The sequence below is a fragment of the Mauremys reevesii genome, linkage group 6 (assembly GCF_016161935.1).
Source record: "Mauremys reevesii isolate NIE-2019 linkage group 6, ASM1616193v1, whole genome shotgun sequence".
Classification (NCBI taxonomy): Eukaryota; Metazoa; Chordata; order Testudines; family Geoemydidae; genus Mauremys; species Mauremys reevesii.
Genome location: NC_052628.1, coordinates 9,923,624 through 9,940,535, shown reverse-complemented (window position 1 = coordinate 9,940,535; position 16,912 = coordinate 9,923,624). Strand labels below are relative to the sequence as shown.

The window sequence follows — 16,912 nt, the reverse complement described above, 5'->3', positions numbered from 1 at the left end:
CGTGGCCATTCACCCTCAGTATGTTATTTCCTACCAAAACATCCGCCGGGATTAAATCCCGGACCGCAGCCTTCACCTCCCCTTGAAAGCCATCCCACTCAAGGTGGATTCTAGCCATTGGCAGGTCCACAGAGTACTCAGATAGTGCCACTATCGTCACATATTCCCCTGGCAACATGTCCTCTGGCTTCACCAGATGTCCCTTGACTATAGTTACATCAGAGCCCGTGTCTCGCCATCCCATGCATTCAACACCATTGACCTTTGCCTCCTTAATAAACCTCTCACTCCCTTGCCAAGCCTCAGTTCTGACATAACTGGTGAGCTCATCCCCTCCCCCCAGGCCACTGGAGACAATGGGGTTGGCATTAGCCATCGCTGTGCTCGCACCTGGACTTAAGGTGGAGCTGTTGAGGCTTGGTTCAGCCTGAGTGCTCAGGGTAATGGAGTTGGCCTGCACTGGCTTTGGGTTGCCCTTCAGGGTCGGGCAATCGGGTCTGATGTGGCCCAGCATACCACAGTGATAGCAGGTCACCTGTTCCATCCTGGGATGCGAGTTCCTACCCTCCATCCCCCCTTTAGAGGAGTCAGGGCCAGGTTTACCTTTAAATCCTTCCCTCCTCTTGAGCGGGGGAGAATGGTGACTAGTTTTCCCCAGGGGTTTACACCCTTCCCGAGCCCTGTTTTGGGTATGGGCATCTGCAATCTGCCGCCCGTAGGACTGACTCAGGGTCCCTATCACACACAGCTGCACTCACATGGTCAGGCACAATGTCTAGGAACTGTTCTAAAGTTATCAAATCCAGCAGTTTGTCAAAACTCCCATGTGCCTTTGCTCCCATAACCCATTTTTTAACAAAACCCATCAGTTTATGAGCACATTCTACAAAAGTACAATCCTTAGACATTTTAAACTCTCTAAATTTAACTCTGTAGGATTCAGGAGTGACCTTGAACCGCCTTAACACAGAATCTTTAAACAGCTCATAATCCAAGGCTTCCCGTTCCCCCAATTCATTAAATACCTCCCTGGCTTTTCCAGTCAGTCTGGTCAGCAGGACAGGCATTCGCTGACCTTCTGGGATTTGGTACAGACTGCAGAGTCGTTCAAAGGTAGATAGAAACGCCTCTATATCCTCAGTATCACTGTAAATGGGACACATCCTTTCCCAGTTTTTCTCATGGCGGTGGGGAAGTGGAGTACCAGGGGGTGATGACTTTCTCTGCTCTTCCACTTGGAGCTGAACTTTGGCCGTCTCCTGTTGCATCTTGTGAGTCTCCTGTTGCATCTTGTGAGTCTCCTGTTGCATCCTGTGAGTCTCCCGTTCAGCAGCCAGCAGCTCCAGACGCCCCTTACGAGCTCTCTCTTCTCTCTCATCAGCCTCCTTCTTTCTCTCATCAGCCTCCTTCTTTCTCTCATCAGCCTCCTTCTCTAATTCAGCTATTTTTTGCCTTTCCAGCAACCGAAGATCTGTTAGACTCCGTTCACGCTCAAGTTGCAGTTTATCTGTCGCTTCTTGCCCTCCAACTGTTTCTGCAGCGTCAGGCAAGGGCCAAGCTCCCTGATCATTGGCCATTAACAGATTTCTGAGTTCCTCCTTTGTAGCTTTCTTTCTAAAGCTTATCCCCTTTTCTGAGCACAAATTTTCCAGGGCTCTTTTGCCCAGTCCCACATAATCTCTCTGCTCAGCCATTGCAGCAGCTCTCTAACCAATCAAACTCTCAAACCCCAAAATTCGAATTTGGATAGCGTGGGGTTCTGACCCAAAGCTTAATTGACCTGGTTCTGTGGATCCAAGCACGACTACGCCACTGTGACGGAGCGATTCTGGCGGAACCCAACTGAGAGTGCCAAATCAGGACCAATTGCTTAAACAGGGCAGTTACAGCCCTAGGCTGGGGCTTTTCCACCTCTAAGGCAAACCAAACCAGCCAGACAAAAAGGACTTTGGTCTCACCCCACTGGCTAACCACAAGTCACACAAGCAATTTCCTTAGACACTCCAGTCTCCCAGTATCACCACCAGTGCACTCGCCCTGGGGATAAATGGTTATGAAAACCAACACCCCAATAAAAGAAAAAGGTTCCCTCGATCCCAAAGGACCAAGCCCCAGACCCAGGTCAATATACACATCAGATCTTACCCACAAATCACGCTGTTGCCAATCCTTTAGAATCTAAAATCTAAAGGTTTATTTGCAAAGGGAAAAAGGTAGAGATGAGAGGTAGAATTGGTTAAATGCAATCAATTACCTACAGTAATGGCAAAGTTCTTAGTTCAGGCTTGCAGCAGTGCTGGAGTAAAACTGCAGGTTTAGATTAAGTCTCTGGAGAGCATCCCCCACTGGGATGGGTCCTTCAGTCCCTTGTGTAAAGCTTCAGTTTGTAGCAAAGTCCCTCCAGAGGTCAGAAGCAGGATTGAAGACCAGATGGAGATGAGGCATTAGGCTTATATAGACTTTTCCAGGTGTAAGAATCCCTTTGTCTTCACTGTGGAAATTTACAGCAAAAAACATGGAGTCTGGAGTCACATGGGCCAGTCCCTGCATACTTTGCTGAGTCACAAGGCGTGTCTGCCTTCTCTCCATGGGTCAATTATGTAGCTGATGGCTCTTTAATGGGCCATTAAGCCAGCTATGCCGGGCTAACATCAGCTTGTCTGGGACACTTCCCAGAGGCAGAGCAGAATACAAACTATAGACATTACAGACCCAATACTTATAACTTTAACTACAAAATGATACACAGACATACAGACAGCATAATCACAACCAGCAACCCAGAACCTGGTCTTAGACACCTCACATGACCCCCCTTACTTAGGATTTGGTGCCACTACAGGACCTTGGTTGCAACCCATGTTCTATATGGTCCCCGTTTACATCAATAAGGTCACACCTCTTCTGCGGGATCCAGTCCAGGGACCCTAGGCCCAGCACTTCTGGGCTTTCTCCCCATTGCCTGGACTGCTCCTTCCCTGGACTGCTTCCTAAAACCCCTGGCTTTCCTCCTTGCTCTGGGTGTACCGGCTCCAAATCCTCCCAGGGAGCGAGTGCCCTGTCCCAGCAGCAGCCTCTGTCTCTCGCCAGCTTCCTGGCTTTCGAGGCCCTGCCTCTTCCGGCCCAGCTGAGTCCGCTTGCACTCCATCTCTGCCCCCTGGCTCTTCCTCCAGGTGCAGCCCGTGGCGTTGATAGGCCTAGCTGGCCACCTTAACGCCTTCCACAGGGAGCGTGCCCTTTCATTCAGTCGCGGGCGGGAGGGTGCCATGAGCAGCAGGCTGTGGCTTGTTGGTCTAGGAGCATGATTCTTGCTTTGGGAGCAAGAGGTCCCGGGTTCAATTCCCGGACAAGCCCTGGCACGAGGTCTCGTTGCTGGCCCGATTTGCCCCGTCTACCTTTTCTTTCTCCAACAGCCTGTCGAGCCACAGCTGCCTTAGCGTCTCAACGTAGTGCCGGGTGGCTGAGGGCTGCAGAGGGCGAGCCGGAGTGGCCGCCTCCCCCGATGGCGGAAGGAGCATCTTGAGCACGTGGCGCAAGGGCCACTGGGGCGGGGCGGGGCAGGGCAGGGCGAGGAGAGGCCGGACGGCCGCTGGCGGGAGGACCGGCTTGAGGTGGCCCCACAGGGAGTCGGCGGCATCCTCCACCCATTGGACCCAATGGGTTGACCTGGTGGCCCAAATGCTTTCCTGACGCCATGTCCCCGCAAATGACGCCCAACGGGGGTTCCTGCTCCCCAGCGCAAGCCACGCAGGGAGGCTTAACAGTCCAGCTGGAGCACAGGCTGGGGAGGCTTTCCAGTGGGCACCCCAAGGAAGGGGAGAGGCTTAAGTGTGGGCCTACGCAGCTGGAGGAGCTCGCCAGCTCCCCGGAGGCCGGACGCCCACTCCGCAGAGCCACACGCTCCCACCCCGAAGACAAGAACCCAGCGCCCGGCTCAGACAGAAAAGCCCAGACACAGCTGGCGCTGCCCGCACCCTATCCGCCCAGCTCTCAGGGCTAGCCCCCCAAGTGGAGAATGGAGCACCCAGCTCAGATGGAAAGGAGGACTCTTGCAACTTTCTGGCTCTTTTCTTCTACCCACTCTTCTCCTGATTGGCGTGGCCTCAACGTAGCCCTCCCCGGGAGCCGAAGACGCGGGCGCTGGATTCCACCTACCGGTGCCCGACGGCACACGCACAGACACCGTTGCCTGGGGTATCGTGGCACTGGAGGAGCGCCGTTTAGAAGTGGTGAACATTTACAGGCAGGTTGGGCTTTGGCCTAAACTGCTGAGGCCAGACCACAGCCAAAGTGGCTTGTTGGTCTAGGCGTATGATTCTCGCTTAGGGTGCGAGAGGTCCCGGGTTCAAATCCCGGACAAGCCCATCTGCCCGCCCTCTCTCCCGCGGGCTGTGTTTCCTCACCTACCTTCACGTCTCCACACCCTTGCCGGGCTCGCTTTTGGAAACTCCTGTGAAACACTGCTTTCCTTAGACCTACGAAAGGATTAGTTGGACCGGGGCGTGAGTCTGCTCTTGGCGCGAGACCCGGCTCCAAATTTCATCCCAGCTCTGGCCGAGTCTGTCTTTGCAGCGCACCGTGGCGGGTTGTTTCTTCCTCTTCCTCTCCAACATCCCGGAGAGGGAGGGCTGCGTTAGGGTCTGCATTTGGTTCCTCGGGCCAGGTGAAGGGTTCTCACGTACGGCGTGAGAGAGCGAGGAGGAGACCTTGGAAAGGTGAAGTCAGGCACAGTCCTTTTTTTCATTTCAGGGCTAACTCTGCCAGTTCTTGGGGGGCTTGGTTTGGTTTCCTTCGGCTTGGCTTGGTTCGGTTTGGTTGCGAAAAACGTGGAAATGATGATCGCTACGGCTCCAAAGAAAGGGTTTGTTGACTTTGGCGAGTCCAAGTGTCGCTTCGGGTGCGAGAGGCCCCAGGGTCAGCTCCTGGACAAGCCCTCGCCAAAGGGTCTGTTTGCCTTTCTTTTTTTCCCCCAACTTTTGCCTGGGTTTTTCTCCCCAATCCTGTGGCGTGAGAGTGGCGTTAGGGTGTAAATTTGGTTTGCTGCTCCAGGGGTGTGACAGACCCAGCGTGGAGATGACCTTGGAAAGCTGAAGAGAGGCGCGGTCCTTTTCAACTTGATGCCGACAGCGGCCTGTTGTTTCTCCCAAACTTCCGGGCCGGGGCGTGCCGAGCCCCTCCTTGGCCAGAGGGGCTTCTTGGTCTAGAGGTAGGATTCTCGCTTAGGGTGCCAGAAATCCCACACAAGCCCTTGCCGTGGTTTCTTTGCTGCTCTACGGGGAACTCGGGGCTGGGCTGGCGGCTCATCTTTCCCCGATGGGGTGCTTTTCCTGCTCTTCTTTCCATTTGGTTAGTGTGACGGCACGGGTCCGCGCACCGCTCCTCCTGGGAATAGGCTGGCTCAGGCTGACCCCCCAACCAGCGGTAACACCCCGTCAGTTACTCCTCTGGAGCCCCTCTCTCGCTCTCAGGAGCTGCCGCTCTCCTCTGTGGGATTCAGCCCTCCGGCTAGGGGACGCGGCGTTCCCCCCCTTTCCAGCGTACAGGGCTTCCATTCTCTGTCACCACCACGGTGACCCAGGTCCCGTCGTGCCCCTCAGTGCCCTGCGCCTGGTCTAGGCCATGCTCTCGGTGGCTGGTAGGGGAACCCGGACGGGCCCTCTTCTGCGGGATCCAGTCCAGGGACCCTACGCCCAGCACTTCTGGGCTTTCTCCCCCTTGCCTGGACTGCTCCTTCCCTGGACTGCTTCCTAAAACCCCTGGCTTTCCTCCTTGCTCTGGGTGTACCGGCTCCAAATCCTCCCAGGGAGCGAGTGCCCTGTCCCAGCAGCAGCCTCTGTCTCTCGCCAGCTTCCTGGCTTTCGAGGCCCTGCCTCTTCCGGCCCAGCTGAGTCCGCTTGCACTCCATCTCTGCCCCCTGGCTCTTCCTCCAGGTGCAGCCCGTGGCGTTGATAGGCCTAGCTGGCCACCTTAACGCCTTCCACAGGGAGCGTGCCCTTTCATTCAGTCGCGGGCGGGAGGGTGCCATGAGCAGCAGGCTGTGGCTTGTTGGTCTAGGAGCATGATTCTTGCTTTGGGAGCAAGAGGTCCCGGGTTCAATTCCCGGACAAGCCCTGGCACGAGGTCTCGTTGCTGGCCCGATTTGCCCCGTCTACCTTTTCTTTCTCCAACAGCCTGTCGAGCCACAGCTGCCTTAGCGTCTCAACGTAGTGCCGGGTGGCTGAGGGCTGCAGAGGGCGAGCCGGAGTGGCCGCCTCCCCCGATGGCGGAAGGAGCATCTTGAGCACGTGGCGCAAGGGCCACTGGGGCGGGGCGGGGCGGGGCAGGGCAGGGCGAGGAGAGGCCGGACGGCCGCTGGCGGGAGGACCGGCTTGAGGTGGCCCCACAGGGAGTCGGCGGCATCCTCCACCCATTGGACCCAATGGGTTGACCTGGTGGCCCAAATGCTTTCCTGACGCCATGTCCCCGCAAATGACGCCCAACGGGGGTTCCTGCTCCCCAGCGCAAGCCACGCAGGGAGGCTTAACAGTCCAGCTGGAGCACAGGCTGGGGAGGCTTTCCAGTGGGCACCCCAAGGAAGGGGAGAGGCTTAAGTGTGGGCCTACGCAGCTGGAGGAGCTCGCCAGCTCCCCGGAGGCCGGACGCCCACTCCGCAGAGCCACACGCTCCCACCCCGAAGACAAGAACCCAGCGCCCGGCTCAGACAGAAAAGCCCAGACACAGCTGGCGCTGCCCGCACCCTATCCGCCCAGCTCTCAGGGCTAGCCCCCCAAGTGGAGAATGGAGCACCCAGCTCAGATGGAAAGGAGGACTCTTGCAACTTTCTGGCTCTTTTCTTCTACCCACTCTTCTCCTGATTGGCGTGGCCTCAACGTAGCCCTCCCCGGGAGCCGAAGACGCGGGCGCTGGATTCCACCTACCGGTGCCCGACGGCTGCGCACAGACACCGTTGCCTGGGGTATCGTGGCACTGGAGGAGCGCCGTTTAGAAGTGGTGAACATTTACAGGCAGGTTGGGCTTTGGCCTAAACTGCTGAGGCCAGACCACAGCCAAAGTGGCTTGTTGGTCTAGGCGTATGATTCTCGCTTAGGGTGCGAGAGGTCCCGGGTTCAAATCCCGGACAAGCCCATCTGCCCGCCCTCTCTCCCGCGGGCTGTGTTTCCTCACCTACCTTCACGTCTCCACACCCTTGCCGGGCTCGCTTTTGGAAACTCCTGTGAAACACTGCTTTCCTTAGACCTACGAAAGGATTAGTTGGACCGGGGCGTGAGTCTGCTCTTGGGCGCGAGAGACCCCGGCTCCAAATTTCATCCCAGCTCTGGCCGAGCCTGTCTTTGCAGCGCACCGTGGCGGGTTTTTTCTTCCTCTTCCTCTCCAACATCCCGGAGAGGGAGGGCTGCGTTAGGGTCTGCATTTGGTTCCTCGGGCCAGGTGAAGGGTTCTCACGTACGGCGTGAGAGAGCGAGGAGGAGACCTTGGAAAGGTGAAGTCAGGCACAGTCCTTTTTTTCATTTCAGGGCTAACTCTGCCAGTTCTTGGGGGGCTTGGTTTGGTTTCCTTCGGCTTGGCTTGGTTCGGTTTGGTTGCGAAAAACGTGGAAATGATGATCGCTACGGCTCCAAAGAAAGGGTTTGTTGACTTTGGCGAGTCCAAGTGTCGCTTCGGGTGCGAGAGGCCCCAGGGTCAGCTCCTGGACAAGCCCTCGCCAAAGGGTCTGTTTGCCTTTCTTTTTTTCCCCCAACTTTTGCCTGGGTTTTTCTCCCCAATCCTGTGGCGTGAGAGTGGCGTTAGGGTGTAAATTTGGTTTGCTGCTCCAGGGGTGTGACAGACCCAGCGTGGAGATGACCTTGGAAAGCTGAAGAGAGGCGCGGTCCTTTTCAACTTGATGCCGACAGCGGCCTGTTGTTTCTCCCAAACTTCCGGGCCGGGGCGTGCCGAGCCCCTCCTTGGCCAGAGGGCTTCTTGGTCTAGAGGTAGGATTCTCGCTTAGGGTGCCAGAAATCCCACACAAGCCCTTGCCGTGGTTTCTTTGCTGCTCTACGGGAACTCGGGGCTGGGCTGGCGGCTCATCTTTCCCGATGGGGTGCTTTTCCTGCTCTTCTTTCCATTTGGTTAGTGTGACGGCACGGGTCCGCGCACCGCTCCTCCTGGGAATAGGCTGGCTCAGGCTGACCCCCCAACCAGCGGTAACACCCCGTCAGTTACTCCTCTGGAGCCCCTCTCTCGCTCTCAGGAGCTGCCGCTCTCCTCTGTGGGATTCAGCCCTCCGGCTAGGGGACGCGGCGTTCCCCCCCTTTCCAGCGTACAGGGCTTCCATTCTCTGTCACCACCACGGTGACCCAGGTCCCGTCGTGCCCCTCAGTGCCCTGCGCCTGGTCTAGGCCATGCTCTCGGTGGCTGGTAGGGGAACCCGGACGGGCCCTCTTCTGCGGGATCCAGTCCAGGGACCCTACGCCCAGCACTTCTGGGCTTTCTCCCCCTTGCCTGGACTGCTCCTTCCCTGGACTGCTTCCTAAAACCCCTGGCTTTCCTCCTTGCTCTGGGTGTACCGGCTCCAAATCCTCCCAGGGAGCGAGTGCCCTGTCCCAGCAGCAGCCTCTGTCTCTCGCCAGCTTCCTGGCTTTCGAGGCCCTGCCTCTTCCGGCCCAGCTGAGTCCGCTTGCACTCCATCTCTGCCCCCTGGCTCTTCCTCCAGGTGCAGCCCGTGGCGTTGATAGGCCTAGCTGGCCACCTTAACGCCTTCCACAGGGAGCGTGCCCTTTCATTCAGTCGCGGGCGGGAGGGTGCCATGAGCAGCAGGCTGTGGCTTGTTGGTCTAGGAGCATGATTCTTGCTTTGGGAGCAAGAGGTCCTGGGTTCAATTCCCGGACAAGCCCTGGCACGAGGTCTCGTTGCTGGCCCGATTTGCCCCGTCTACCTTTTCTTTCTCCAACAGCCTGTCGAGCCACAGCTGCCTTAGCGTCTCAACGTAGTGCCGGGTGGCTGAGGGCTGCAGAGGGCGAGCCGGAGTGGCCGCCTCCCCCGATGGCGGAAGGAGCATCTTGAGCACGTGGCGCAAGGGCCACTGGGGCGGGGCAGGGCAGGGCGAGGAGAGGCCGGACGGCCGCTGGCGGGAGGACCGGCTTGAGGTGGCCCCACAGGGAGTCGGCGGCATCCTCCACCCATTGGACCCAATGGGTTGACCTGGTGGCCCAAATGCTTTCCTGACGCCATGTCCCCGCAAATGACGCCCAACGGGGGTTCCTGCTCCCCAGCGCAAGCCACGCAGGAGGCTTAACAGTCCAGCTGGAGCACAGGCTGGGAGGCTTTCCAGTGGGCACCCCAAGGAAGGAGAGGCTTAAGTGTGGGCCTACGCGGCTGGAGGAGCTCGCCAGCTCCCGGAGGCGGACGCCCACTCCGCAGAGCCACACGCTCCCACCCGAAGACAAGAACCCAGCGCCCGGCTCAGACAGAAAAGCCCAGACACAGCTGGCGCTGCCCGCACCCTATCCGCCCAGCTCTCAGGGCTAGCCCCAAGTGGAGAATGGAGCACCCAGCTCAGATGGAAAGGAGGACTCTTGCAACTTTCTGGCTCTTTTCTTCTACCCACTCTTCTCCTGATTGGCGTGGCCTCAACGTAGCCCTCCCGGGAGCCGAAGGCGGGCGCTGGATTCCACCTACCGGTGCCCGACGGCTGCGCACAGACACCGTTGCCTGGGGTATCGTGGCACTGGAGGAGCGCCGTTTAGAAGTGGTGAACATTTACAGGCAGGTTGGGCTTTGGCCTAAACTGCTGAGGCCAGACCACAGCCAAAGTGGCTTGTTGGTCTAGGCGTATGATTCTCGCTTAGGGTGCGAGAGGTCCCGGGTTCAAATCCCGGACAAGCCCATCTGCCCGCCCTCTCTCCCGCGGGCTGTGTTTCCTCACCTACCTTCACGTCTCCACACCCTTGCCGGGCTCGCTTTTGGAAACTCCTGTGAAACACTGCTTTCCTTAGACCTACGAAAGGATTAGTTGGACCGGGGCGTGAGTCTGCTCTTGGCGCGAGACCCGGCTCCAAATTTCATCCCAGCTCTGGCCGAGCCTGTCTTTGCAGCGCACCGTGGCGGGTTTTTCTTCCTCTTCCTCTCCAACATCCCGGAGAGGGAGGGCTGCGTTAGGGTCTGCATTTGGTTCCTCGGGCCAGGTGAAGGGTTCTCACGTACGGCGTGAGAGAGCGAGGAGGAGACCTTGGAAAGGTGAAGTCAGGCACAGTCCTTTTTTTCATTTCAGGGCTAACTCTGCCAGTTCTTGGGGGGCTTGGTTTGGTTTCCTTCGGCTTGGCTTGGTTCGGTTTGGTTGCGAAAAACGTGGAAATGATGATCGCTACGGCTCCAAAGAAAGGGTTTGTTGACTTTGGCGAGTCCAAGTGTCGCTTCGGGTGCGAGAGGCCCCAGGGTCAGCTCCTGGACAAGCCCTCGCCAAAGGGTCTGTTTGCCTTTCTTTTTTTCCCCCAACTTTTGCCTGGGTTTTTCTCCCCAATCCTGTGGCGTGAGAGTGGCGTTAGGGTGTAAATTTGGTTTGCTGCTCCAGGGGTGTGACAGACCCAGCGTGGAGATGACCTTGGAAAGCTGAAGAGAGGCGCGGTCCTTTTCAACTTGATGCCGACAGCGGCCTGTTGTTTCTCCCAAACTTCCGGGCCGGGGCGTGCCGAGCCCCTCCTTGGCCAGAGGGAATTCTTGGTCTAGAGGTAGGATTCTCGCTTAGGGTGCCAGAAATCCCACACAAGCCCTTGCCGTGGTTTCTTTGCTGCTCTACGGGGAACTCGGGGCTGGGCTGGCGGCTCATCTTTCCCCGATGGGGTGCTTTTCCTGCTCTTCTTTCCATTTGGTTAGTGTGACGGCACGGGTCCGCGCACCGCTCCTCCTGGGAATAGGCTGGCTCAGGCTGACCCCCCAACCAGCGGTAACACCCCGTCAGTTACTCCTCTGGAGCCCCTCTCTCGCTCTCAGGAGCTGCCGCTCTCCTCTGTGGGATTCAGCCCTCCGGCTAGGGGACGCGGCGTTCCCCCCCTTTCCAGCGTACAGGGCTTCCATTCTCTGTCACCACCACGGTGACCCAGGTCCCGTCGTGCCCCTCAGTGCCCTGCGCCTGGTCTAGGCCATGCTCTCGGTGGCTGGTAGGGGAACCCGGACGGGCCCTCTTCTGCGGGATCCAGTCCAGGGACCCTACGCCCAGCACTTCTGGGCTTTCTCCCCCTTGCCTGGACTGCTCCTTCCCTGGACTGCTTCCTAAAACCCCTGGCTTTCCTCCTTGCTCTGGGTGTACCGGCTCCAAATCCTCCCAGGGAGCGAGTGCCCTGTCCCAGCAGCAGCCTCTGTCTCTCGCCAGCTTCCTGGCTTTCGAGGCCCTGCCTCTTCCGGCCCAGCTGAGTCCGCTTGCACTCCATCTCTGCCCCCTGGCTCTTCCTCCAGGTGCAGCCCGTGGCGTTGATAGGCCTAGCTGGCCACCTTAACGCCTTCCACAGGGAGCGTGCCCTTTCATTCAGTCGCGGGCGGGAGGGTGCCATGAGCAGCAGGCTGTGGCTTGTTGGTCTAGGAGCATGATTCTTGCTTTGGGAGCAAGAGGTCCCGGGTTCAATTCCCGGACAAGCCCTGGCACGAGGTCTCGTTGCTGGCCCGATTTGCCCCGTCTACCTTTTCTTTCTCCAACAGCCTGTCGAGCCACAGCTGCCTTAGCGTCTCAACGTAGTGCCGGGTGGCTGAGGGCTGCAGAGGGCGAGCCGGAGTGGCCGCCTCCCCCGATGGCGGAAGGAGCATCTTGAGCACGTGGCGCAAGGGCCACTGGGGCGGGGCAGGGCAGGGCGAGGAGAGGCCGGACGGCCGCTGGCGGGAGGACCGGCTTGAGGTGGCCCCACAGGGAGTCGGCGGCATCCTCCACCCATTGGACCCAATGGGTTGACCTGGTGGCCCAAATGCTTTCCTGACGCCATGTCCCCGCAAATGACGCCCAACGGGGGTTCCTGCTCCCCAGCGCAAGCCACGCAGGGAGGCTTAACAGTCCAGCTGGAGCACAGGCTGGGGAGGCTTTCCAGTGGGCACCCCAAGGAAGGGGAGAGGCTTAAGTGTGGGCCTACGCAGCTGGAGGAGCTCGCCAGCTCCCCGGAGGCCGGACGCCCACTCCGCAGAGCCACACGCTCCCACCCCGAAGACAAGAACCCAGCGCCCGGCTCAGACAGAAAAGCCCAGACACAGCTGGCGCTGCCCGCACCCTATCCGCCCAGCTCTCAGGGCTAGCCCCCCAAGTGGAGAATGGAGCACCCAGCTCAGATGGAAAGGAGGACTCTTGCAACTTTCTGGCTCTTTTCTTCTACCCACTCTTCTCCTGATTGGCGTGGCCTCAACGTAGCCCTCCCCGGGAGCCGAAGACGCGGGCGCTGGATTCCACCTACCGGTGCCCGACGGCACACGCACAGACACCGTTGCCTGGGGTATCGTGGCACTGGAGGAGCGCCGTTTAGAAGTGGTGAACATTTACAGGCAGGTTGGGCTTTGGCCTAAACTGCTGAGGCCAGACCACAGCCAAAGTGGCTTGTTGGTCTAGGCGTATGATTCTCGCTTAGGGTGCGAGAGGTCCCGGGTTCAAATCCCGGACAAGCCCATCTGCCCGCCCTCTCTCCCGCGGGCTGTGTTTCCTCACCTACCTTCACGTCTCCACACCCTTGCCGGGCTCGCTTTTGGAAACTCCTGTGAAACACTGCTTTCCTTAGACCTACGAAAGGATTAGTTGGACCGGGGCGTGAGTCTGCTCTTGGGCGCGAGAGACCCCGGCTCCAAATTTCATCCCAGCTCTGGCCGAGCCTGTCTTTGCAGCGCACCGTGGCGGGTTTTTCTTCCTCTTCCTCTCCAACATCCCGGAGAGGAGGGCTGCGTTAGGGTCTGCATTTGGTTCCTCGGGCCAGGTGATGGGTTCTCACGTACGGCGTTTTAGTGCGAGGAGGAGACCTTGGAAAGGTGAAGTCAGGCACAGTCCTTTTTTTCATTTCAGGGCTAACTCTGCCAGTTCTTGGGGGGCTTGGTTTGGTTTCCTTCGGCTTGGCTTGGTTCGGTTTGGTTGCGAAAAACGTGGAAATGATGATCGCTACGGCTCCAAAGAAAGGGTTTGTTGACTTTGGCGAGTCCAAGTGTCGCTTCGGGTGCGAGAGGCCCCAGGGTCAGCTCCTGGACAAGCCCTCGCCAAAGGGTCTGTTTGCCTTTCTTTTTTTCCCCCAACTTTTGCCGGGGTATTTCTCCCCAATCCTGTGGCGTGAGAGTGGCGTTAGGGTGTAAATTTGGTTTGCTGCTCCAGGGGTGTGACAGACCCAGCGTGGAGATGACCTTGGAAAGCTGAAGAGAGGCGCGGTCCTTTTCAACTTGATGCCGACAGCGGCCTGTTGTTTCTCCCAAACTTCCGGGCCGGGGCGTGCCGAGCCCCTCCTTGGCCAGAGGGGCTTCTTGGTCTAGAGGTAGGATTCTCGCTTAGGGTGCCAGAAATCCCACACAAGCCCTTGCCGTGGTTTCTTTGCTGCTCTACGGGGAACTCGGGGCTGGGCTGGCGGCTCATCTTTCCCCGATGGGGTGCTTTTCCTGCTCTTCTTTCCATTTGGTTAGTGTGACGGCACGGGTCCGCGCACCGCTCCTCCTGGGAATAGGCTGGCTCAGGCTGACCCCCCAACCAGCGGTAACACCCCGTCAGTTACTCCTCTGGAGCCCCTCTCTCGCTCTCAGGAGCTGCCGCTCTCCTCTGTGGGATTCAGCCCTCCGGCTAGGGGACGCGGCGTTCCCCCCCTTTCCAGCGTACAGGGCTTCCATTCTCTGTCACCACCACGGTGACCCAGGTCCCGTCGTGCCCCTCAGTGCCCTGCGCCTGGTCTAGGCCATGCTCTCGGTGGCTGGTAGGGGAACCCGGACGGGCCCTCTTCTGCGGGATCCAGTCCAGGGACCCTACGCCCAGCACTTCTGGGCTTTCTCCCCCTTGCCTGGACTGCTCCTTCCCTGGACTGCTTCCTAAAACCCCTGGCTTTCCTCCTTGCTCTGGGTGTACCGGCTCCAAATCCTCCCAGGGAGCGAGTGCCCTGTCCCAGCAGCAGCCTCTGTCTCTCGCCAGCTTCCTGGCTTTCGAGGCCCTGCCTCTTCCGGCCCAGCTGAGTCCGCTTGCACTCCATCTCTGCCCCCTGGCTCTTCCTCCAGGTGCAGCCCGTGGCGTTGATAGGCCTAGCTGGCCACCTTAACGCCTTCCACAGGGAGCGTGCCCTTTCATTCAGTCGCGGGCGGGAGGGTGCCATGAGCAGCAGGCTGTGGCTTGTTGGTCTAGGAGCATGATTCTTGCTTTGGGAGCAAGAGGTCCCGGGTTCAATTCCCGGACAAGCCCTGGCACGAGGTCTCGTTGCTGGCCCGATTTGCCCCGTCTACCTTTTCTTTCTCCAACAGCCTGTCGAGCCACAGCTGCCTTAGCGTCTCAACGTAGTGCCGGGTGGCTGAGGGCTGCAGAGGCGAGCCGGAGTGGCCGCCTCCCCCGATGGCGGAAGGAGCATCTTGAGCACGTGGCGCAAGGGCCACTGGGGCGGGGCAGGGCAGGGCGAGGAGAGGCCGGACGGCCGCTGGCGGGAGGACCGGCTTGAGGTGGCCCCACAGGGAGTCGGCGGCATCCTCCACCCATTGGACCCAATGGGTTGACCTGGTGGCCCAAATGCTTTCCTGACGCCATGTCCCCGCAAATGACGCCCAACGGGGGTTCCTGCTCCCCAGCGCAAGCCACGCAGGGAGGCTTAACAGTCCAGCTGGAGCACAGGCTGGGGAGGCTTTCCAGTGGGCACCCCAAGGAAGGGGAGAGGCTTAAGTGTGGGCCTACGCAGCTGGAGGAGCTCGCCAGCTCCCCGGAGGCCGGACGCCCACTCCGCAGAGCCACACGCTCCCACCCCGAAGACAAGAACCCAGCGCCCGGCTCAGACAGAAAAGCCCAGACACAGCTGGCGCTGCCCGCACCCTATCCGCCCAGCTCTCAGGGCTAGCCCCCCAAGTGGAGAATGGAGCACCCAGCTCAGATGGAAAGGAGGACTCTTGCAACTTTCTGGCTCTTTTCTTCTACCCACTCTTCTCCTGATTGGCGTGGCCTCAACGTAGCCCTCCCCGGGAGCCGAAGACGCGGGCGCTGGATTCCACCTACCGGTGCCCGACGGCACACGCACAGACACCGTTGCCTGGGGTATCGTGGCACTGGAGGAGCGCCGTTTAGAAGTGGTGAACATTTACAGGCAGGTTGGGCTTTGGCCTAAACTGCTGAGGCCAGACCACAGCCAAAGTGGCTTGTTGGTCTAGGCGTATGATTCTCGCTTAGGGTGCGAGAGGTCCCGGGTTCAAATCCCGGACAAGCCCATCTACCCGCCCTCTCTCCCGCAGGCTGTGTTTCCTCACCTACTTTCACGTCTCCACACCCTTGCCGGGCTCGCTTTTGGAAACTCCTGTGAAACACTGCTTTCCTTAGACCTACGAAAGGATTAGTTGGACCGGGGCGTGAGTCTGCTCTTGGGCGCGAGAGACCCCGGCTCCAAATTTCATCCCAGCTCTGGCCGAGCCTGTCTTTGCAGCGCACCGTGGCGGGTTTTTTCTTCCTCTTCCTCTCCAACATCCCGGAGAGGGAGGGCTGCGTTAGGGTCTGCATTTGGTTCCTCGGGCCAGGTGAAGGGTTCTCACGTACGGCGTGAGAGAGCGAGGAGGAGACCTTGGAAAGGTGAAGTCAGGCACAGTCCTTTTTTTCATTTCAGGGCTAACTCTGCCAGTTCTTGGGGGGCTTGGTTTGGTTTCCTTCGGCTTGGCTTGGTTCGGTTTGGTTGCGAAAAACGTGGAAATGATGATCGCTACGGCTCCAAAGAAAGGGTTTGTTGACTTTGGCGAGTCCAAGTGTCGCCGGTGCGAGGCCCCAGGGTCAGCTCCTGGACAAGCCCTCGCCAAAGGGTCTGTTTGCCTTTCTTTTTTTCCCCCAACTTTTGCCTGGGTTTTTCTCCCCAATCCTGTGGCGTGAGAGTGGCGTTAGGGTGTAAATTTGGTTTGCTGCTCCAGGGGTGTGACAGACCCAGCGTGGAGATGACCTTGGAAAGCTGAAGAGAGGCGCGGTCCTTTTCAACTTGATGCCGACAGCGGCCTGTTGTTTCTCCCAAACTTCCGGCCGGGCGTGCGAGCCCCTCCTTGGCCAGAGGGGCTTCTTGGTCTAGAGGTAGGATTCTCGCTTAGGGTGCCAGAAATCCCACACAAGCCCTTGCCGTGGTTTCTTTGCTGCTCTACGGGGAACTCGGGGCTGGGCTGGCGGCTCATCTTTCCCCGATGGGGTGCTTTTCCTGCTCTTCTTTCCATTTGGTTAGTGTGACGGCACGGGTCCGCGCACCGCTCCTCCTGGGAATAGGCTGGCTCAGGCTGACCCCCCAACCAGCGGTAACACCCCGTCAGTTACTCCTCTGGAGCCCCTCTCTCGCTCTCAGGAGCTGCCGCTCTCCTCTGTGGGATTCAGCCCTCCGGCTAGGGGACGCGGCGTTCCCCCCCTTTCCAGCGTACAGGGCTTCCATTCTCTGTCACCACCACGGTGACCCAGGTCCCGTCGTGCCCCTCAGTGCCCTGCGCCTGGTCTAGGCCATGCTCTCGGTGGCTGGTAGGGGAACCCGGACGGGCCCTCTTCTGCGGGATCCAGTCCAGGGACCCTACGCCCAGCACTTCTGGGCTTTCTCCCCCTTGCCTGGACTGCTCCTTCCCTGGACTGCTTCCTAAAACCCCTGGCTTTCCTCCTTGCTCTGGGTGTAACTGCTCCAAATCCTCCCAGGGAGCGAGTGCCCTGTCCCAGCAGCAGCCTCTGTCTCTCGCCAGCTTCCTGGCTTTCGAGGCCCTGCCTCTTCCGGCCCAGCTGAGTCCGCTTGCACTCCATCTCTGC

The 16,912-nt window shown here is 59.1% G+C and overlaps 10 non-coding genes across 10 annotated transcripts; all 10 read left to right on the top strand.

Annotated features, from left to right (window-relative positions):
• Positions 1 to 3,282: 3,282 nt before the first annotated feature.
• On the top strand, positions 3,283 to 3,354 carry TRNAP-UGG. Its single transcript has one exon. It is a non-coding gene; the product is annotated as a tRNA-Pro (tRNA).
• A 938-nt stretch (positions 3,355 to 4,292) lies between these two features.
• Positions 4,293 to 4,364, top strand: TRNAP-AGG. The gene has a single exon. It is a non-coding gene; the product is annotated as a tRNA-Pro (tRNA).
• Positions 4,365 to 6,039: 1,675 nt separating this feature from the next.
• On the top strand, positions 6,040 to 6,111 carry TRNAP-UGG. The gene has a single exon. It is a non-coding gene; the product is annotated as a tRNA-Pro (tRNA).
• A 942-nt stretch (positions 6,112 to 7,053) lies between these two features.
• On the top strand, positions 7,054 to 7,125 carry TRNAP-AGG. The gene has a single exon. It is a non-coding gene; the product is annotated as a tRNA-Pro (tRNA).
• Positions 7,126 to 8,801: 1,676 nt separating this feature from the next.
• TRNAP-UGG lies at positions 8,802 to 8,873 on the top strand. Its single transcript has one exon. It is a non-coding gene; the product is annotated as a tRNA-Pro (tRNA).
• A 920-nt stretch (positions 8,874 to 9,793) lies between these two features.
• On the top strand, positions 9,794 to 9,865 carry TRNAP-AGG. The gene has a single exon. It is a non-coding gene; the product is annotated as a tRNA-Pro (tRNA).
• Positions 9,866 to 11,539: 1,674 nt separating this feature from the next.
• Positions 11,540 to 11,611, top strand: TRNAP-UGG. The gene has a single exon. It is a non-coding gene; the product is annotated as a tRNA-Pro (tRNA).
• A 933-nt stretch (positions 11,612 to 12,544) lies between these two features.
• On the top strand, positions 12,545 to 12,616 carry TRNAP-AGG. Its single transcript has one exon. It is a non-coding gene; the product is annotated as a tRNA-Pro (tRNA).
• Positions 12,617 to 14,293: 1,677 nt separating this feature from the next.
• On the top strand, positions 14,294 to 14,365 carry TRNAP-UGG. The gene has a single exon. It is a non-coding gene; the product is annotated as a tRNA-Pro (tRNA).
• Positions 14,366 to 15,297: 932 nt separating this feature from the next.
• Positions 15,298 to 15,369, top strand: TRNAP-AGG. The gene has a single exon. It is a non-coding gene; the product is annotated as a tRNA-Pro (tRNA).
• Positions 15,370 to 16,912: the final 1,543 nt, after the last annotated feature.